The 23375-nt window shown below is 40.5% G+C and overlaps 1 protein-coding gene and 1 long non-coding RNA gene across 4 annotated transcripts in view; one reads left to right on the forward strand and one right to left on the reverse strand.

Annotated features, from left to right (window-relative positions):
- LOC121888957 (collagen alpha-1(XXV) chain) overlaps window positions 1–23375 on the forward strand; it is a 146046-nt gene that overhangs the window by 1605 nt on the left and 121066 nt on the right. The gene's annotated exons all lie outside the window — the stretch shown is intronic.
- Window positions 1080–14946, reverse strand: LOC121888960. 2 transcript variants are annotated; one of them, XR_006093391.1, is made up of 3 exons: window positions 14858–14946; window positions 8917–9038; window positions 1080–1413 (listed from the first exon to the last, which is right to left on the reverse strand). It is a non-coding gene; the product is annotated as an uncharacterized LOC121888960 (long non-coding RNA). The 2 variants fall into 2 exon arrangements; XR_006093390.1 differs by lacking the exon at window positions 1080–1413 and adding an exon at window positions 8298–8362.

A 23375-nucleotide genomic window follows, 5' to 3' on the forward strand; every position in this document is an offset into this window, starting at 1 on the left:
TTGCCTGCTTACTTGTCCACAAAGCCACATGAAATTCACATTTCCCACCAGTAGATGGAAACATTTATTCCTTCAGCATGGGTCAGCATTCTGATCATTTTGGGAAGGAGTCGAGGTTGCGTTTATGCATCAGTGTCTAGGATGTAAGAGGCAATGCTGCAGAATTTTAGCTGTAACATCACTTTTTCCCCTCCTGATTTTTTACTTATTTATTTATTTTTTTTTTTACCACAGAATCCTCTATTGTCCATCACTGTCAGGTATCATCAGGAGAAACACTCTTATGTTGCTCCTGAATATGTGATTGACAGCTCCACCGTAAATGAAAATGATAAAAAGGAGGGAAATTTTAACCTTGCAGGTGTTTTTTTGACAGTATGAATACACAATTGGCACATAAGCTAATATACCAATCTAAAGAGAGAGATAAAGGTCTTTTATCTCCATGTTTTAACATTTTCTTCATACTAGTGTCAAAGGAATCAAATATCATCATTGTTGCATGACAATCATGTATTGCCAATTCTGATGATTTTAAATATTTCAGATAAACTGAAAGATTAAATGTTGGTTGAGAAAATTCTCTTTCGTCTTAAGCTTAAAAAAACATTTAAAAACCAATTGGATTATCTGAAAATGCATTGTTACAAAGCTGAAAACAAGGATGTTTCTTTTAGCTCTTGAAGAGATGTTTTCATAAGACAGCAGTGATATGTAATTTATTTGTGAATTTCTTTTGGGTTCCATCAAACATGTATATTTGAATTGTTTGTTCCTAGCCTTGTATGTTTTTTCCAGATATATGAAATATTGTTATGAACCCCTCAAATAATGTCTTTACAAGGTGACTGACAATCATCCGTTTTCAGAATAGCAAATTCTTACAAAGCAAGATCCCTGGCCCCTATCAATTTTAGATATAAAAAGAGTCCTTGAAATCGGAATGAAGTGCGCTCTGTTGCCTCAGTAAATTACATGTCACTGCACCTGACAGCCCCATCTTCAAGTGCTCACGAGAAACCACATGTGAACCTAATTCCTGTTCCTGGCAAACTGTTATCTGTGTAACTGCACTGCTGAACCACTAGCTTAGACTATGTGCTGCAGGAAACATGGAGACATGTTTTCACAACTTTTTAAAGTTTGATGAAAAGGGGTCTGTCCACATCACCCTCTCACTCAACTCCAGATGGGAATCAGATACAGTAAGTGTGAACATACTTGTAGGTGACCTCTCAGGAAGAAGTCATAGCTGTGACATAGCACAGAGCACTTTTGATTGGATCTTTAGATGGACAATCCAGGTACCAGCAAGCATCTGCACTGCAGGACTGAAGTGTCCTTGAGCTAGATGCTGAATCCCAGTCAAAGCCAGGGAAGCAATTTTGTTGTTCACCCTGACCTGCGGCCTCTCTGTTGAAGGAATATACATACATCATAATCAGACATAGGTGAAAGAAGAAACGTGACTGATGAAAATGATAATCTGCCGCTAAAAATGACCCAAATTCCGTAGTTTTCATAAGTGGTTTATCAATTGCCAATGACTCATTTGCTGAGTGGGAATGCCTGAATTAATGAGCTAGAAGTACTGGAAGTATTAACCATAATGAGACTCGCACAATCATGCTGCTCTCTGTTCTAAATCCCTATCATATGTCTGCTATTTATTTTCTTTCACCACATTTCTGTTCAGGGCAGAAATAAAACAATGAAAACATTTCACATCAAATGAAGCGCCACAACGTTAAAACCAGGGCGGCACCAAGCTTGATCTTTGAAACTGGCAACAAGTCAGGCTCTCAAATTGATTAAATATTTTCATGTTCAGTACTTATTCTGCAGTTTTTGAACTATGACTACAAATAAAACACATATATCATCAGTATACTTTGAAGAATCTGAAGTATATTTTAATAGTGTAATTGTATTACACATGCAACTTCTACCATATTTTGTAGATACTCGGGAGTAGGCTTTTTCAGGGCAAATGTCTCTAAAGTGCGTATGAATGCTGAATGGGTTCACTCAATATTTATCCTCTCTTATGTCTAGTAGACAGCCCGTGGCTAAGATGTGGGCTTTTTTTTTTTCTTTTAAGGGTGGGCCGTAATGTGCTTTTCACAGTCTTCACTTTATTGCTGTCAAAGAAGATGGAGTGGCTGCATAGACAGAGCAATGGTCCATAGCTTCAGGATGTTTTATAGGTTGCTTCTGAATCTGAGGGAGTTTGTGGCATCTTGATTGTCTGTCGTGAACTTAAAGTATATATTCATGATGATGTAATTCTTGTTTAAATATTTTTCTCTATTCTCATTTGTCATTGTAACAGTGTCTGGTATTGCTGTCATTTAGCTCTCAGTTATTAGCTTCTGAGTTACTAAAACCATGTTCACACTGATAATGTCGGTCTGGACATGCTAGTGGCTCAGCTCCAGGGATGGCAAATGTCGATTGGTTGGTCCACCGCTTCGGTTTAGACTAAAATATCTCAACAACTGTTGGATGGATTGCTGTTATTTTTTTACAGACATTTATGGTCCCCAGAGGTGAAGCCTAATGACTCTGAGGATTCTCTGACTTTCCCCTAACACCACCAGCATGTTGACATTTTTGTTCTTTAGTGAAGTGTCTCAACAGCTATTGGTGGATTAAAATTTGGTACATTTGTCCTTGTGCCCAGAAGATACATTCTAATGACCTCCGATTGTCTAGCTATTCCTCTAGCACCACCATGAGGTTGACATTTTTATTTCCTAGGGATCTCAACATCACCTTGATGGACTGGCACAAAATTTTGTGCAGACATTCATGGTTCCCAGATGATCTTACCTAAGGTGATCCCCTGACATTTCCTCTAGCACCCCCATAAAGTTGACATTTGTGGTTTGTAGTGAAATGTCCCAATTTAGGTTAAAACATTCATGGTACCCACATGATGAATTGTAGTCATTTTGGTGAGCTCTTAACTTTCAGTTCGTTCAAAACAAATATTAGCATACTAACACGCTAAACTAAGATGGTGAGTATGGTAAACATTATACCTACTAAACATCAACATGTTAACATTTTCATTGTGAGTGTGTTGGCATGATGATGTATGTATTTAGCCCACTGTGCCTAAGTATGGCCTCACAAAGCCGCTAGCATGGCTATAAACTTGTGTGTGTTCTATTTGAATTAAGTAGGGGTGCCACACCCCCATATTCATGTTAAACCCTGGTCAGTTTTTCTGGACTGCACCTTGAGTCTTAAAAACTGTTTTTACACTATACATTTGCTGTAAATGGTCTTGGGCTTGGGGAAAAGCAAACCCGTCAAACCGACTTGGTGTGAAAATGTCTGAAGTCACACCCGCTCAGTGTGCCACACTTCTAAGCGAGTCTCCCTCTAATAATTGCTTCAGCATTGGCGGGCTGTTTTCTTTTTCATTTTTTTGTGTACCTTCGCCTCCCCTGGGATCTGCATTCCAAGCAGGGCCTGTTGTTTAATGGGACTATAATAAAATGTGCAGTCAGCAAGCGCTGGTGCTTTGCTCCTTCCCTGTTTACTCACCCATACGCCTCAAACCCCCCTCCCGTGCATCCCCTGTTCCCACTCTGCTGCATTTCTTGAAGTTAACGCTTCAAAAAGCCTGGCAGCTAAACAGCGGCCAAAGTGCTCTTGATAAAACACCAACATACAACTTGTAATGTAGGACTTTGTTTTTCCCCACTAAACACTCAATACTGGTTGTCAAGTGCAAAGGGTCAGCAGCGGGTCATGTCAGCTGGCTGTCATGTCTTCAGATTTCGAAATCAAATCATAAACAGATGCAGTAATATCTTTTTCTTTTAGTTTGCTTTGCCAAGTCCAGATTTGATTCACTTCACCAAAAGCCAAACAACACACACACACACACACACATAGCCTGCAACATTATCAACCTAATCACTCCTTTTCAACTCCTTGTGGTCAATCAGGGTTACACTCCCCCTTTCTGCCTCGCAAAGTGTGTAATCCCAGTGGCCTGTTACAGTTGTGCCAATCCCCTCAGATATCCTCAACTCAGTGGGCAACTGGTAATTAATCACTGACAGCTTTTGAATTAAGCCCTCTGTGTGGTTTGGTTCTGGGAGGTGCCCTAATGGCCATGTAATTACTGAGTGCTAGGTAAAGCTAAGCAGACTTCCAGGTAGCCATTGTGGCCAGCTGCTTTTGGTTTGGTGAGTCAAGTTAAGCTGCCTTTGAGACGAAAGGTGGAGGCTTGGAAACCTCGCCTAGAGTCAGTGGTGAATGGGCAATTAGAATTTGATTGCTGCTCAATTGCTTAAAAGGGTATCTACATGTGAATCATGAGCATAATGTACTATACACACCATGAAAAACCTCTTGATTGATTTATGCATGAAAAGCCTGCCTCTTCAGCTCAGATTCTGCATCAATCCCGATAAATGAACATGATGTGATTTATCTTGATGAATCATCAGAATTGGTGCTAATTCTCATTTCTCACACAAGGTTTATTATAAAGGGAAAGACGCTGGAAATAGCACAGATGGTCTCTTTATACCTTTGACACAGCAGTTTTTTATGGGAGATGATAAGGCATGCCAGCTGAAAGCACTGGTAATGACTGTGGGATTTGAAAGGGTGACACACTTTTTTTCTTTCAACTATACATTAGCCTGAGGGGACACTCTGAATGAAGAAGAGATGACATGATTTTTATATGAGCGATGTCACAACAGCACTCTGCTGGAGATTGAAGTACCTCGGGCTCGGAGAACAGGGACAGCGCCAAAAGGAACGGAGGAGAATCAAAATGCTCGTGCCTAATGGTTCGTCTCATGTGTCCTTGAACATTTCCTGGCGGTGATCCTCAATCGTCGTTTTGTACGGAATAAAGTAGGAAGCCTGGAGATCCTGTCCTGGCTGCTTCTACGGTTACTACTTGGAGATGGATTAATGGGGTTTCCATGACCACAACATAACGGCACACCCCGCATTTGAATAAAAGAATTGTCCCCCTCTTTAAATTTGACACGCATTTGTTCTGAAAAAGGCTGCGTTTGTAAGAAAATATGTTTCCCCCAGGGATTCATTGCAGTTTCTGCATCATCAAAGCAAAAGTTGGACAATGTGAAACTGTTAAAGGTGGAGCTAAATTTTTATTTTAGGTTTAGGGCTTCAATAAGCTCTTAGTCATTGGATGTCGACCAAGTTCTTTGATTACAGTTTTCCTCTTGGATTTGGTGCATTCAGGCATTTCTTGGACTTCTATGTTCCTACTCAGACATGATGTCTGAGGCAGCTTTTTGTGCAGTGTCTTTTTTTTTTTGGTTACGCTGTGTTCTTGCAGATGCTTTCTTTCCAACTTGCATAGAAGAATTATCAAAATTGAGGAAAGCATCAAAATCATCTCATTAGCAGACCCAGCAAGAATCTATACATTCAAGGGGCACTTTGGTGGTGGTGATATGACATTACCCCTCTTTCCGTTGCTGTGTGACCACCAGTGGAGGAGGGAAATCACTGCTGTTGGTCCCCCTTGATGCTCCTTCTTCGTGGCCCCAGTGGCTCGCCTCCTTTGCCTCTCTGTCAGAGCTGGGTGGGCAAACCTTCCACAAAAGACTGCTCACAAACTCTCTGCCTCGTCCGCCGGTGCCCTCTGACACTGCAGTGAAATTTCCAGTCATCCTCCTACTGAAGTCTCCTTTGTGATGGCTTAAGTTCAACTCCCTTCACAAGCCCACAGAGTTAAATAGATCAGGGGAACCTTTTCTGATGTGACACCCTTCTGGAACAGCTGGTCTACTGTTCAATATGGTGATTTTTCTGTGACCTTAAGTTAATGCCACGGTAATGTTTGAGGAATTTCCTCTTTGTACTTGGACTCAAATGATCAAATCTCTCTTTACGTCATTTAATTCCTTTACCAACCTGCCTCACTGAAGGTCCCCTGGTGAATCTTTTTGATATTTGGTCAGGTTTTCCTGTTTGTGAAGCTTTATTGGCATGAGGCGAGCAAAATGTCAGCTGCCAACTACATTATACATGCTCTCTGATTGAAAAAGCAGTTTATCTCCAATGCTGGTTTCCATGAAACCATTCTTATATTATTCATTTTGTCTGTCACCAATTTCAAATCACAAATAAAGCACGATGATGCCAGTATTCACCCGTGTCATGGAAATTCTGGGCTCCAGACAAGCAAAGCAAACGAGGAACCCCTGAGGCGCTCCCCACATGCTCTGCTACCCCCTCCCCTCCTCACAGCCTGTGGCTTTGTGCCCCAGGCCTCTCAGCCCTAGCAGGCATTGAGGATGGGGGGGTGACGGGCACAGATGCTGCTGCTCTGTACTCCATCAGCCTAATAAGAACAGGCACTACAAATAAAACAGACTGGTGTGCAAAAAAAAAAAAAAAGTATAAGGACATGCAAAGGCAGGAAGCTATAATTTTGCCATCGTGTGCCTGACATGCAAACTATGGTTAATATGGCCTTGCCACCTTTCATGGGCATCCCTAAAAAGATGTCTTTTAATTTTGTCAACAATGCATGGATTGCGTTTGCTCAGTCTATTTATTTTATACAGTATGTGTGTATGCATCATTTACTGTAAGTCCACAGACTCAGTGAAGTTCCATGTTGTATTCGGCTATTGAGTCCAAAAACAGCTTACCTTGACACCAAGTCATTTTTCATTTTGGTACTAAACCTTTGAGGGACTGTAAAAAAAATATTGTGGGGGGAGAGGGGGCGGGGACTGAACCTTATACGTGTCATTGTTTAAAAATTCAAGACCCTTCACATCCACCGAGTGGGACACCCTTCCTCCAATACCACAAAATGATTCTACAGTAGGACCGTTAATAACTAAAAGAGCAAAAAGTAACCAATGTAGATAATGTACCCCAATTTAAACATTTATTATGCTAATAATACATAAGAAAATGAGAATTAACAATTGTCCATTTTACAGCAAAGAAATGATGGCATCCCCTTTACCTAATGTTCCAGCCACTCTACCTTTGAATTAAGAGCGTACAGTACTAAATGAACAGACATTACCACTGCACTGAATGTGTGAAATGGGAAAATACACCACCTTTGGCATTTGCTGACTGTATAAGCTAGTGAAAAAATCAGAGAGATAAAGTTCAAACACATTATTATTATATTATTATATTATATTATTATTATACAAGTATTCTTTCTCAAAATTGGCATATCTGTATCAGAGCTTTTAAGACAGCACTTTTGTCCTCTGCATATGTCTAAACCTTTATGACCCCAAGATATGACAATAGGTGCTTTGGGACCTGAAGAACTTTTTCATAGTTCTAAGAACTGTTAGAAGAACTACCCCCTTTTTATTGTGTCCGTACTGCAGGAACTGGAAATGATTGTAATTCTTAAAACTCTTTTGAGGGACTTTTTTAGCTCCTACTTCAGGGTAGGTTCCCTCCAAACACAAGAGGAACCTTGAGTGATGTAAGTGTACGGTGATTGATCCAGACATAAATGTACATTGATTGGTTGAACACATGAGCCAATTCCGCACTGGCAACTGCCATTTTTAAAAATGAATCCCACGACACACAACAAACACACAGCTCTTGTTGTTGTTGTTGCTGTTGTTGTTGTATCTCGTGTGGAATTGACATAGCTATATGAACCGCTGGCCAGCGTACGTCACTTCAGCGCTCCTATTGGTGGTGGGAATGCAAACAGAAAAAAAGCCCTTGAAGGTATGTTGTTCTCGAGGGAGCTCCCCAGTGGGTAGTTCCTCTCAGGGAGTCCCCAGAACTGTTTGGTCTGAAAGCGTCTAATGTACACCTAATGCAGTAATTCTTCCAGAACATTTATTTACAGTGGTTTCAAAACATTTATTAGGTTTAACGCTTCAGAGTGCACTCTTTTCAATTTTAAAACCATTCAGTCTCAGCAAAAACAAGCAAGCCATTCCTAAAGCTATCCAAAGACAGCAGGGATTCAGGCGATTTCTCAAAGTGGAAAAAATGATGGAAGCAAGCAGGGTTTGCCCAGCGGCTGGCCAGATGATTTATGTTCCCAGACTCCCCTGGGGTGCCACCAAGAGGTTGGACTCAAAGAAAACCAAACGGTCCAAATAGTTGGGATGGACTGTTGGTGTTTCCTGTGCTCCTGTGTGTGAGACACACATCATTAGATGTCCAGGGTGTTTGTCAGTGAAGTGGATCCTCTTGTTGTTCCCTCTCACAGTCCCCTTATATGTTCAGTTTTAGATACAAGAATGTCTTGCTTGAGGTCTCGTTGGCTTGTGATGCCCCCCTTCCTCACCACTACACACTGGGGGACTTGTACTTTGCTTGCCAGCTCGTCCCCCTCGAAGCTGTGCTAAATGTGACATGAAATATGAGTCATGCTTGTAGATCTGAGAGGGTAATAAACACACCGAGCAAACATATGAGCCCGTGTGCACTCACAAACATGCTGTTGCACACCCGTGGACACAACTGGAACACTGGCGGATGAGCTCACATACACATGTAGAGACAACAGCACCACAGAAACATGCAGCCATGCGTGACACCCCTGTAGTTTCTCGTTGTAGCTTTTGTAACTTGATCTATTACCAGTGGCAATGGTTTTTGAAGTTACTGTGGTTTGGTTAATTTTATTTTCTAAAACAGGGGAAGGAGAAAGCATGAAATAGACAAACGGATTGAAGCCATTCATTCTCAATTTCTTTCAACAAGCTGTGATGTTGAAAATGGCGTGGAATGTGGTTTTCTAATTAAGGCTTATGTAACTGTATTTTACTTCAATATTTATGGATACATTTATTTCTTTCCCCTTTAGCATGCAATTAATCTAGAACATGCAATGGAATAATTTGGCTAAAACAATACAGTGCCCAGGGAAGTGGCAACTTGCCAATTTTAACATACCTTGGAATATAAATGCATCTCCTGCATCAGTGTCAGTAAAGATGAATTGATATGTTGAAAGTTGCCTCATGGTCTGGTCATAGCACAGACAGTCTTGCTTTCAGGGGCCCCTCCCCTTGTATCTGATGAAGAAGAGGGTAGAAACAGCTGTGTAAGCCACAGTTAAGGCCGGGAAAACCCAGCGGTGAGACAGACAACCCTATGCACTTTAATTTAATTGGGCGGTCACTTGATATAGTCCAAGGAGGCTAGACGGCTGGTTAAATTGTAATTTTCGACAGCTTGATAAAAGGAGCTGATGCTCCGTACAGCAGCCTGAAAATAGGTTTGTGTAATTTCTCGTCAAGGTACTCGTTTGGGACCCTGTGGCATTGAATTGGCTATGTGAGCTGTGCTTGTCTGCATACTTTCATTGCTGTTCTAGTGTGGATCCGTTCTGAACTGTAAGAAGTTTGGATAAATTAAGGTATTTTGCCTTCCTGTCCTCACTTTAATGAGTGGCAGTTAGGTTATGGTTATAAATGGGACATTGTGAATGGTATATGTGCAGTGTTTGAATGGAAAGTTTAATAGGTGTAGCAACAGTAACTAAGTGAGTTTAACAAATGGCCAAATAAACCAACAAAAGTTAATTTGACATATGTATTAAAGTGTGTATACTGTTTATTCAGTATGTAGATAAAAACATAAATAATTAAATAAGAATTGAAGTACTTCTACTGGTGTATTCCCTGCTCCAGTGCACACTGCAGAGGGAAGATTATCTCAGTAGATAATGCTATTCATCTGGATTCATGTTGTTCACTCTGAGATTGATAAGTTGCTTGTGTGCATTCATGCAGTTTAGTGTTTGTTCGGTTTTTAATGAATCCGGCTTAATGAGTGGAAATGTTAAATTGAAAAATCTCATGCATGTTTTATCAATTTTCCTTGCAAGCATAAAAGTATAATGCTCATTTGAATGTAACATCCAAATGATACACAGACACACAAAAAAAGTCAGCCTAGTTGCCCTTTAAGTGTTCTACATTCTAGTACTTGCACACATGCATTCATTTATATCAATATATTTTTTAGAGAATGACCCAAATCCCCTGCTGTGGTAATACACAGATTACTTTTTTCTATCTATGGTGTGCCCTTTTTTCTGCTCCAGTGTCCCCACACACACTTTATAAAAGTTCAGAGCAGGATTTGAGAAGTTTTGAAGGTTTGCACCGCATATTTTGTTGTGGCTCCAATATGCTTATAACACATTGGGGCTGACAGTGATGCCCTGAGAGCATTGTAACAGACTAGCCCTAAATCTACTGATCTTTTTGACTCTCCACCTCCTGCCACGACACATTGCCTTGCATTGGCTTTGTATTCAGGTTAATGAGCGACCTCCCATGAGCCATGCTGCTATCTCAAGCAATTTCAGATCTCGTGAGATTCTCACGCTACACTTGATCCTGCAATACAAAGTTAACTTCTCCACAAGAATAAATCTGTCAGTCTGTTGGCTTACATTTGAAATGCCATTCATTTCTCACAGAACATTGCACTTAACCACCTGCTGTGGCAGCTGCAGGGTGCTTCAGGTAGAACATTCTTTGGATAAATTCAACACATGCAAGAAAGTCTATTCATATACTTGACTGCAAGTGCTGAAATATATCATATTTTGATCTTCTGTTGTAGGTCAACTTAAATTTAGAATATCCAGTTAGATGCTATATGTTGTTGTTGCTGTATGTTGCTTCCTTTAATGCACATAAATTGATGTGGTGGCAGATTATGAGTGAGATTTATGTTGTGAACTAGAAGGACCACATTGCCCTTTATGGCACCTGTTGATAGATAAACATAAGATAAACTGTGCAAAGAGCAAAGTCTCAATGAATCGGTTGCTTAATTGGAGCCATCCCTGCTCCTTAAATTTTTTAGCGCACTGTAAATGTTTATTGTGCTCATAAGCAAGCCCCCAAGTGTTTTCACTGTTTTCCCAGGGTCTGTTTGAAGTGTGATGTATGGCAATAGTTATACCCATAGTTTGAAGCTAAAGCACGCTAAGGTGGTCAAACCCACTGAAACCCTGCTGCTTTTGATGGGAAAATTAACTGTCTTCTTTTTCCAAAGGCACCACCCCACTGAGTGATTATGACTTAATCTAGAAGAGTTTTTGGTCAAGGTTATCATTATTGTGAATCTGGGAAAAAAAAAAAAAAAAAAGCAAGTGATCCTTCCTTCTCAGCAGATATACTGGGTGTCAGCATGACTGATTTGAGGTGCTGCAGGTAGAGATTATCTCTTTCTCAGTGCTAAACAGTAAAGGATGAGTAGGGATCCATCACCGTGCCCTTGACCTTGAAAACAAATTACCTTCCCAGCATTCCTTTCCCTGCCTCTGCTGCCACTGTTGAACATTAGCGGCATTTTAATAGCCATAGGAAAAAATTATGTAGAGGAGGAGAGACATGACTTTACATGACGTACATTTCAGTTGATTAAATATGACATGACGTGCCAGTAGTTTGAACTTGCTATATTTGGTGCCAAGAGTAAGATGGTGACCAGATTAGTTTATTTTCCCCATAGTGCCAAATAAATGTGTAATGTCAATTTAAGACATACAGAACTGACACCCAAACTGACTATTGGATTTCAGCTTCAGTGTGCGTTCGCTGACAGTTTTAACATTCTTTTTCCTTTCATGTAACATAATAAATGAGAGGGAAACTGTTGCACACGTGTGGGTTTGCTGTCAGATCCCAAGCGTAATACAGACTTGATCATGTTGTTATTCTTAAAGCAGTTATTCATAAACTATTGGCTATCCCACCTATGAACGTTGAGTCACTTTGAGGTGGAGGTCAGTTGGCAGGACCTGGCGAAGCGTCTATGTTACTGCAAATGTCAGGTCCCAGTAATATGAGGGTGTAGGTTTCGTCTGAGCGAGAACAGGGAATAACACGACATAACTCAGTGGAATTCAAGATTTAAACCAAAGAAACACAGAGTCCCAAAGGAGTTAAAGCACTCTTGCTCGTGAATGTCATACCCATAAATCTACATTTTGCCAGCCCTGGATCCAGTTGCAGTTTAAGATAATGTGCTGAGTTGTATGAAATTAATGAGATTTCATAGTAAATATAGTCAATCCCTGAAGTATATTAAGGAAAAAGAGATTGTACTGTGAAATGTCTGCTCAGCAAAATCATTTAGCTTTTCATCATCGTATGAATACATAAAAATACTTCACGGAAGATGACTGAAACTCATCAGCGTCCTTTAAAATCTACATCACCGTGAAGTGCTAGGTTCACGGGTGTATGTGGTTGTGTTTGTTTTGGTGGTAGCAAAGCGAGACAAAATCAGTGGGCCGGATATGAAGCTACCTCTGAGAGGTGCCGCCTGAGGCAGGGAGCAGCACTGACAGAGGTCAGAGCTGCAAAGTTTTAGGTTGCATAACTGACCTGCTGCATTGGGCATAATGTTTGTAGTAGCAGGCTTTGCTGAATTAATTAGTTTTAAAGAAGTTTGCATAGACTGTGTACATTCAGTCATTACATAAAGTAAATTGAGACAGTAATGGAGATATGACTCTCTTTAAGAAGAGCTGTATGTGTTGATTCAGTGTCTTATAGTGTTGTGGATGAGATTTTATTTGTGGTTACATGCTGGCTTGTAAGAATAGCACATTGAGAGAGGTATGTTGCAAGAGCTAGAGGACAACTTTTAAGGGCTTGCTAGAAAAGAAAAACAGATATGTTCTACATCTCACTCTTTATAGTTTACTGACACTCTGCTCCAGGTAGACTGCTCCCCTCTGGCCTGTTTTCGGATTAGCATGTGCTGGCCAAAGTCAACACGAGAGGAAGTGGAGAAACGACTTCCCCCATTTGCACCAAGACTGCTAATACCTCACTAGATCTAGTGTCGGACAAGTCAATTTGAGATGTGTAATTTGCGTTCAATGCAAGACAAATTCTAATCTGACAAATCTGAGGAAATCATTTATAATTTTATTTAATGTTTCTGTGGGTTTTGTGCATATGAATTTGATCATATTAAAAAGGCAAAAAAGATAAAACTTATGCCAGAGGCATTGTGATTTAAAAAAAAAAGGAGCTGTCACACTTTTTTGGGACTTTTCCAAAAATCCATGATGAATATCTCTTAAAAATACTCTTGACTACTGCCAAGAAACCATCTCACAGAGAGGGCCATAATCTACAGTATGTCAGATAAATGCATTTTATGAAGTATCTGACCTTTAACTTGAGACTATAATATGAACAATATGTAAAGTGCTGGAAAAAAATGCACTAAAAAAGTTGGAATGTGTTATGCTACTGTATTTGCATCACTGTGCAGAAAACATTTGGCAGTTTGCATTCAAAGTTTTACATCCACATTATACAGGCCAAATTGGAAGGGTTATAATTTGTAAAATGCGCAAAAGTCACCAACATATCATCAAGGCACTGCTTGCCACCTCTTGATGTCAAAATTGGGTCATGTTCAAGGCCCTTCCCAACCATGTTTAATTGCCATGTGCTAAAGAATTTCCCATGTGCGCACAAACCAGTCAAGTCTGGTGCGGCCTAATAATTGTTCACTCAAATCGCCTCTTTGTGCTGCTGTCTGCACTCAGGCTGCCAGGATTTTTCCCCCTTTCTGCACTCTTCAAATGAGAACTCCCCACGCTTGCGATGATGGTACAGAACGAACCGGGGCAAAATATTCTCTAATTGACAGGGGTTATCTGCTCTGCTTTACTGCTGTCTGCCACTACATAAAAGGAATGTTTAGCTATTTGATTTCAACCAGGAGCAAAGCTGTCTTTTACAAGCCATCTTTGACTCACAAGAGACATTTATCCCATCCGTACCCCCTCCTCTGCTCTGTGCAATCAGCTCTTTATCCTGCTCAAAGGCCTCTTTCCAGTTTCAATGAGAGGAGCATTGGGGAAGCAAGCTGTTTAGGGTCTACAGCTATTTACTGGATTTATCGACTGGGCGAGACAAAAAAAGTGACCAAAATAAGCAGCAATGACAAACACAGAAACAGACTGGTGGGCAAAAAAACCTCTACTTTGTTTTAAGCGGAACAGCCTGTGTGCGCGCTGCTGATATGGATCCCCCATGAGAAGGCTCAGGTCACTGAATCCCTCCTCAAACAGGCCTCAGAAAAAAAGATTTATTTGGATTTTTTTTTTAGCTTCAAATTGTTTGGGGGGGCAGGAAACAAACAGGGTTTTTAGTATGCTCTTTGCAAAAAGGTTTTCTGTGATGCTTCAGAATGATAAATTATATAAATGTCTTTGGAGCCCACATTAAATGGTTCATGAAAATAGCAGACCCTCTGAGAGTTTACTGTGCCTCCTCTGTATAGCATGCTTTGATGATGGTAAATGGTACACTGTTCTATCTACTGTGACAAAATGTCAGAATCCTGAAAGGTTTCGTCCTAAGTCATTTTCCCTGTGTTGGTGTGTTTTCCCTCCAGTGAGCACGGCAGTGTATCGGTGTGACTTTAATGATTGCTGTTGACTCCCTGATGACACAGTGTTGTCACGGGTTGCCACATTCATACATAAGAAGCTTCTGAAACTCTAAACGGGCTGCTGAGATGAAGCAGGTCAGGTTTTGCCCAATATTGATGTATTAAAATATTGAATATGTCAGTTAGGTCTTGTAGCTTGTTTGGTTGTTGTGTGTGTGTGTGTGTGTGTGTGTAGAAGTGGGTGTGCGTGTAGAAATTCAAGCTCAGGTTAGACAGACTGTTGGCATGGCTCCTATTTCTCACCAAGAAAGCAGCCCCTGTCAGACTCCTAAAAATCTTAGGCTGGAGATGAAACAGGGAGGAGTGTGTGTTGGTGTGCATATGTAGGTACTGCGAATGTGTGTACCTATGAGCCCTGTGCATCTCTGGCTTGCTTGCTCCTCATACTTACATTTCCAACTGGTGATGGTGTAAATAAGGCCACCGCAGCAGGTGTGGGGAGCAGGCATGGGAGCAGGGGAGGTCTTCGCCCCTTCAACGTCCTGGAGAAGTCAATATTTGTACTCGGTATCAAAGCCGGCCCTGTTTTTGTATGAGAAACCAGCTGTACAGAAGAAAGCTTGTCCGTAAATCCAGGAGATGTCAGGATGCATCAGTGCATCATACGCAACAGTTCCCCTCAGCTCTACGGAGTTTGTTAGCATCTTCCAGGTCTTTGTTTTGGTTTAATGTCCAGCAGCTGAGCTTTTCCGGTTCACTCCCAGAACTCTCATCAGTGTCTTTTTCTAGCCACACTAGGCAGCTTTTTCCAAAAAACAAACATACTGTACGCTACCTTCCGAGCACCAATTGGCAGAAGGACAAAGTTAGTATTTAGCAACAAACGAGCCAGATATTTCTCCTAGGAGTTGGTGGAGACCAAAACATGGCCTGAAACCAAATGAATGCTAATGTTGCTTCATGTCTGCTGCATGTGTAAATAGCTAACTTGTTTGCTAATTTGTGTCTTATTTATATAGTTTTGGCAATTTGTGCTATCAAGTTAATTTCTGAGATTAGAGAGTGTGGTGACTTTGCTGAAAAGAGCTCCGACAAGGCAAGAAACTTAGCCAGAAGATCTGATGGGTATTAAACAAACTCCCAGGTTAGCCAAATGTTTTTGGAAAAGAAAACAAAGGCAACAGTAAAATTATGACCCAAACTTTAACTTTGACTTCCTGGGCTAGCTATAGTTCAGTTACAGTTTTCCTGCATGAGTGATTAATACAGACATTTAATAAAGAAGTTTCGAGGATATAGCTAGTGTGATCTGTTTCATTGTCTGATGGCTCATGGTTTTCATCCCAATAGACTTAGCAGTGATGTCTCCTTTTCCCAAATCTTAGCAATTACCAGCTAATTTTATCGTAACCTATAGGAATGATGGCCAAAACTTGAAAATAAATTGTAACTGACCTTTAAAGTAAATTTAGTTGCTACATCTTTTAGGCATGAAATGGACCTGATTCATAGAAGTTAAAGGTAACTGTATATACAGCCACCACACAAGCTACATCAGCTATACTGCCAGTCTAATTTAATCTAAAACTTCTATAAAAAAAACACATATTCCTCAGTTTTTGTAAACAGAGCACACATTTTCATTTTGAGACATTCACAGGAGGCCAGACGGCCCTGGTGTCTGGGCCCATCCCTCCCTCCCTGTCTCTTGAAAGTGTGTGGAAAAACACTTACATGGCTTTGCTTTGATTTGCAGTGTGTACCGAGGGGTTTCCATCAGCTTCTCTCATGTGGTCCGCTGGTCCTGCACCCGTCTGCTCATTGAAACCATCCTCTCACAGGGTTCCAGGACAAGACAGTGTCTTGACTCTATCACAGACCATTGCAGTGGATTTTTTCAAGTTTACACAACCTCAGCTGCAGGGAGGGCGTTTCTGTAAATTTGCTAAAGGAGGCACAGATTGGTTAGTCATATGCCTGTAGGAAAGCAAAGAGACACAAGTTAGGAAGGATTACACATCAGGGATAAAAGATTACATTATATTAGAAAATGTAGCAGCCCACAGATTCCCAAAGTAAACAGGCTCTTGAAAGCCATTTCTCAATTGTGAACAGACCACATGAGTCACAGGCAGACAAGCTTTGGTTAACATTTGGTAAGACACTGCGAGGTCCAGTTTAGAAAATGGAGTGTGGACCACATTGGTTGTCACACACCTTCTTGTATGCGAAGCAAATCAGCCACACTTGAGCTTTAAAGTTCCACATTAGCGGGAGCTTGTGGTAAACAAGCCAAGCAGGGCACCGTTGCCCGACTCTCCTGTGTTGCACTCTTTTTTTTTAGTGTCCTTTTATAGCCTCCTTCCTTCCTCCTCACACTCCACAGTCTTCTGAGAAGCCGTGCAGGCACACTGGGGAGTAAGGAAGTCAGCATGCTTCATTAAGTGAATGCAGCACACCACGCATGTCACTGGAAACAACAGAGGCTCTGTTCAGGAAAGAAATGACACTTAGAAATAATAATGAACCAGAAGCTGCCTTTAAGGAATGGCTGATGGTTACGAGGCCTCCAGCTGTGGTTCACAGATTTTCATTTTATATTAGTGAGCTGGAAGTGTTGAAAAAGGCCTACTTTTTTCATCAGTTTGAACATAAAGACTTGATCAGTTAGTGGTTACAAGCAGTTAATTGAATTACTCCACACAGCATTTGTAGCATTTGTTGTTGTCTTGTAATTAAGTTATTTTATATGGTCTTTGTTCAACCTGCACTAAAACTAAAAACTAGTCTTTTAATCCATTGCTAATCAGTGTGTGATTTCCTGATATAGTCAAGATAAGGACACTCAAATTTTATCAGGCATCTATTATTTTATAGGCATGTACTTAATTTAAGTACACCATTCTGAATTTTGGTCCATTGAGTCAAGTATCAGCAAATATTTGAACAAGAATACAAGATCCCCCGCAAAGAACAGGACAAACATAAGCAATCAACAAATAGTAGATTAGGGTGGCACATTTCCAATGTATCTATGTGGCTGCCAAGATGAGGGATTAACACCTTTTCCTTAAAATTAGGTGGTAGTGGGGATAGATGTCCACTAAGCTGACACAAGCCCGGGGCTCATATTTGGAATGTGGTCCAGCTGTAAATACTTGTCTTTAAAACTCCAGACACATATTAGATACTATAATTATCAGAGCTCCAGAAAGTGGCTTGAGTCTTTGTGCTTTAGGACTGAGATTGTTCATATGAGTGGAGCTGAAAATGTATTTTTAATAATTGAGGGAAAATAAATTGACCACAATTTTGATGACCCATAAATCATTTAAAGGTGCCCTGTGGAGTTTTCTGGTAAATAAAAAAATATTTTTACAAAACCTATTATGTATATCCTTGAAGTCTAACAAATCTGTTGAATGCATTTCCTTCTTTATAGATTTTGCAAAGCTGATTTTTAAAAAATTTAAAATACTTTTTATCCATGTTTGTTCTTCACTGCCTTTGTTGGCACATTGCTGCAGTTCTTGTGAACCCATTGGCAGGAAAGAGTATCAGGTTGCCCACGTGCTTGTGCCTGTACATGTGTGTCCTCAAGCATGTGCATAGTAAAATACAACACAAACATTCTCTCATTCAAGCTTGAGGATTTGCTGCTTTTCTCTGTATTATATAATAATTGGATATTTTGGAGGCTTTGGACTGTTCGTTTGACAAAACAATCTGGGAGCTATCTGCAATTTGGGAGCTCTGTGAATTTGTACTTGGCAATTTGAATATTTTTTTATTATTCCAAAAATGATCAATTTATTGACAATGAAAATAACTGTTAGTTGCAGCCCTAATTCATAGAACTATTACAGTGATAAGCCCTAAATTCAGTCACATATAATTTGTTGAGAGATGCTATCCGCCTTGTGAACAGTCTTGAATCATGGTGCATTACATGGACAAGACTGAATGAATCCCCACAGACAGGTGCTTGTCTGTAGCACCTCCGGGGTGGCTCTACTGGGGGATTAGAGAAGGTGAGAGTGTTGGAGCTCTGCCGCAAGGCTCGTCCCGGCTGCTGCTGTTTAGCCAAGACAGCGCCAGCGAAACAGAAAACAGATGACAGAGGAGAGGGGGGGGAGCTGAAAGGCTGGCTTATGTTCCTTCTGTTCTGTGTCTGTGTTTACCCTCGAGGGGTGTCAATAGGATATGGCTACCATATTGTTCATGATATTACCCATGTTGCAGCATGATGTGGTTCCTCCATTTGTCCTGCTTTGCTGGTTATTGTATCATCAGTCAAGCCTAATACACACTGTAAAATCCAATAATAACTCATCACCTATTTGTGTCAAAACATGCCTCTCTGAACACCCTTCTACTAAAATGCATTTAAACCCAACAACCCCAGGCTTGTGTAGCTCTTATTTCTGTCCTTGTGAAACTACAGATTTAAGTACAAACTATAAAACACCTTGGATAATTTAATCCTTGGTCTATCCTATATAGATATTTGAGTTGATCTTCTACTTAAACAGTCATCCCTGTGCTCACTCAGGAAATTCTGACAGTCCACTTGTCTTGCAGCTGTGCAGTGGCCCATGTCAAAGTGGCTTTGGCAAAGCCTGACAGTCTCAATTAGGACTTCTGTGCCATCTAATTTTTTTTTTTTTGCACAGGCTGAACTGGCTCCTGCTCTAATCTCGCAGGATCACGTTATATTTTCTTTTAAGGATTTTTAAAACGATTTTATGTCCATGGTCATTTTTTGCTGCCTCAAAGCCAAGACCGTAAGCTCCATATCCTTGGAGGTTCTACTACACTTGGCTACAGGATACTGTTGGGATGTTTTCTTTCACCAACCTGAAACGACATAGAGGGATTATTCAAGTAATTTGTGAGTATTGGCAGGTATTGTAGACTCCAGTAGGACACACAAAGAAGGTCTCAGTATTGCCCAATGATCTTTATTTGTTGGATACTCTGTGTACTACTTGTTTTGGGGCTGTGGATCAGATTGTTTTTCAAGTAGAAATAAACCCTTTTGGATTAATTAGAGATACTGTGTTGTACTTCTGGTTTTTAAATAGAGGGATTTACAATGATGACTGCAGGCTGATGGCTGGGCTCCAGGTTGCACTGACCTTAGGTCACCACACACTTGTGTACAGCACCATGCCATCACGTCAGCCACTCAGCGTTGACAAGATTTGCCAAAGCTTGGATGTGCGGGTGGGCAGGCAGGCAGACAGGCAGACTCTGCTGTCTGGCATAGGCAAGGCTCAGAGACAGACGGCTGAGCCATGTTTGATGACTCCCTGAGCTCATCTTTCAATCGCCACCTATCCAAACCTTCAAGGAGATGCCGCAGATACCACACTCTGACATCAGTACTGACAAACAGAAAGTCGGGAAATGGCCACTCACTTGTTTATGGTCTGGTGCCCTCAGAGTGGACAAGGCCTTTGACCTCGGAGGGCGCTTGTCAGAATTGTGAAGCAGGCAGCAGAACAACACTTGAGACTAAAATAGTAACATGGGGGAAACATGAGATTTCTGCCCATCTGTTGCGATTCTTAAGTACCAGAGAGATGGTGCTGAAAGAAATCTTAACAATACTATTTGCAGTATCTCCATTGTAATGCACAGAGAAGAAGCTGTCTGCATTGTAATTTGTCTTCAGTCAACAGAGTTTGACTGCTTTTAAAATAGAAGATGATATATAGTATATGTTGTAGTCTCCTGACACTGTAAAGGGGTCAAAGTTATTGCAAGGAGCCCACACGCTATAGGGTTTGGTGAATGACACACATGTCCAACAATGCAACATTTTCATTTCTTAGAGAGTTGGTGAGGTGGCAGTGTGAGTGAGGAGATTAGTCTCCAGCTGGTTTTAAATCCTGGAGACAACCTTGGTCAACTTGGCACACTAGGTCATTTTGATAAACGCTTATGTCAAATTTTTACCTTTACGACTCATTTGAATAAACTGACTTACTCTACATACATTTTGAATTGTTCTGGCCAGTGCACACAATATATAGTTTCTCCAAATTGCCTTAAATAAGCAAACCTGCAAGAGATGCCAATGTTTCTATTTCTGTCAAGAAATGTCAAGAGATATAAGCATCATTGGTTGTATAGAAGATGAAGTGTTATTTTGCCCAAACCAAAATAGAATGTTTGCTTCTTTGAGCACATTTTCTTTTGTGTATGTGGAACAAACCTTAGCCAACAACACATTTTGTAAATCTTGTGGTACCAGTTCATTCTCTTCCTTATTGACAGTCCCACGGTTCCCTATCCATCCTCGTTCTCTCACTCTAAAGTTACCAACACCGTCAAAACATACTCTTGTACCATGGGATTGATGGGTGCCAATTGCTGCCCCTTCTTCTGGAAAACATTTCCTCAAGTGAAGGCTTGTGGTGAAATGTTTACAATGTGGCAACTATTAGCAACCTTCAGGGAGAAACAACTCAGCGTGGTATAATCAATACTTCTTTTGTTTGTTGAACCCACACACTCAAACCCAAGAGTCTTCAACTCCCTGGCTATATGGCCCATGGTGAATTTTGCAGTGAGGCAGCTGCTTTGTGTATCTGATTTAGTGAAGTGTAATACTAGAATTTTAAGAACACGTAAATGGGCTTACTGATGGTGTCTAGCTTAGCACAGAGAGCACGACTATAACACTGGAATTTACTAATCAGGTTCTTGTTACTAGCACAAGGCTAACACAAAAGACTAACTGGAAAGACAGTACGCATGAAAGCCTCTAGGTCTGTAAGTGCTATATTGATTGAGAGTATGATCCCCGGAGACTGACTTTGTGCAAATCCATCCTTTGCAATACATGCCAGCAAGGAATATAGGTGATAATAGGAGAGTTCAATGGGAAAACTTGTTGTCCAGAATGTGTCTGCATTGGTACCCTAAGTTGAGCATTGGTATTTCTGTAGCCATTACCGTTTGCAACAGCTGTAGATGTGAACAACATGGTCATTTCCGTTTGAGGACACATGCATGTAAGTCATGTGGTAAAGACCCACAAAACCCTGGATACAATCAAGCGGACTGGGTCATTCAGCAACACCTGCTATTGGAATTTGAGGATCAACACTCACGCTATACGTAGCAGCTGATTCCCTCTTTTCTCTCAAATCCCAAATGTATTGTGATGATTGATGAGTCAAGCACATGTGGAGTAACTGTTTATCTCAGGCGTCGTCTCTCACCTCCTTGAAATTAGTCTCCCATATACCTTTGTTGTATGTGGTATAAAGCTTGCTCTGAAATGCACATAGTCCAGCAGGCATCCACAGTAAAAATTGCCATGCACCTGTTCCCACTTTGGCTCCCTCCAAAGTCCACAACAACTGGGCTCAACGCCGAAATCTTTGAGGCTGAACTGAGATCAGTTTGCCAGTGGATCCCCCATAGTTTTCTGTTGTCTCTTTCCCTCTAATATCCCTCAGCAAATTTTTGTGTTTTCATCTGCCTGTGAAAAAACCAGGACCAAACTTGTGACATAGACAGCCGGATTCTCCACTTTATTTTCACATATTAAATTAAATTGTATCCTTTTTTCTTTGAGGATTAGGAATGATCTCAAAAGGTGTTGAAGAAGCAATTTAATAGAAAGGTACAGTGTATGCGGGGTGTTGAAGAAGCAATTTAATAGAAAGGTACAGTGTATGCGGGGTGTTGAAGAAGCAATTTAATAGAAAGGTACAGTGTACGAACCTGTTGTAAGGATTTCACTTGCCTTCAAAGCGAGCACATGGATTATGTTTAATGAGACAGTCATTGATTTATTCTTGGCAAGAAGGTTACATACCTAGTTAGAGCTGTACAATTACAAAGAATGTGATATTATTCATCCATTCACTTCCAATAAAATCATTGTGGCAAGGTCAAATAACCTTTCCATGTGTAATTGAACTTTGGGTTGTAAAACACTACATGACAGATTCGCTTCCAGCACTAGTTATCTAAGGTTGATAAATATACAAGGCTTTCCTCTCATAGGTAGACCTGTACTGTGCAAACACCTTACAAATTTACAAGCATGACACTATCCTTGGTGGTTAATTAATTAGAGGTCTTGTATCACTAACTTTCCTAAATTATGAGTTTTAAACCTCAGAAAGACGCCTGGAAAAGCAGTTATTAAGCTTTCAGAATAGGGGAGGGCATAGTGATGTCTGCCAACTAGGCGTGGACAGCTGTGAACATGAGAGCCATAACAGTAGCTGTGCACTTTTCCTTTTTTAGCAAATCTACTTTCTGATACTACAGTCATGTGTGAGTGTTGCGGCCAATATTTCATAACATTTCATGGGTCAGTGGGTCATCCAAATTAGACCGTAATCTAATTACATTGGCTGTTAATCTGACAATTATGTCTAAGGAAAGGTGCTCAATGAATGCATTTTTAAGCCAGACAGGGATAAGTGCAGCAGTTTAGTGCAAAATGATACAGCATAGCATAATTATTTATTTTTGGAATTCAAACTTTATCTGAAAAAATGTAACAGATGTTTGTATTGATTAAATCATTCAGATGCCTGTTGAATGATTAATTTAATTTAAAAAAAAATCACATGTCAGGATGTACAGTTATTGTCAACACTGGAGGGTGTCTGGCATTGTGTACTTGTTTAATATGCATTGCTGGCTCATAGTTCTCTAGGTGATGCAAAATGGCGCCCTTTATAACTCTGTATATACACTAAGAACCAATAAAGTTAAATATAGGAAAAGACACAGGTTCAACTCAGTTAAAACTCTGCTTTGACATCGTGTTCAATACTTCATTATTTATCCTCATTGGACAATGTTACTACTCTCCCAATATGGTCACCTCATAGTATGATATCGCCATACTGCTCATAATTGCCCACTTATACCACGGACGTTGTTTTATTTAAATCATACAATGGACCTTACAGCTGTACATTCCACAGCAGCAA

The sequence above is a fragment of the Thunnus maccoyii genome, chromosome 22 (genome assembly GCF_910596095.1).
Source record: "Thunnus maccoyii chromosome 22, fThuMac1.1, whole genome shotgun sequence".
In the NCBI taxonomy this organism is placed as follows: domain Eukaryota; kingdom Metazoa; phylum Chordata; class Actinopteri; order Scombriformes; family Scombridae; genus Thunnus; species Thunnus maccoyii.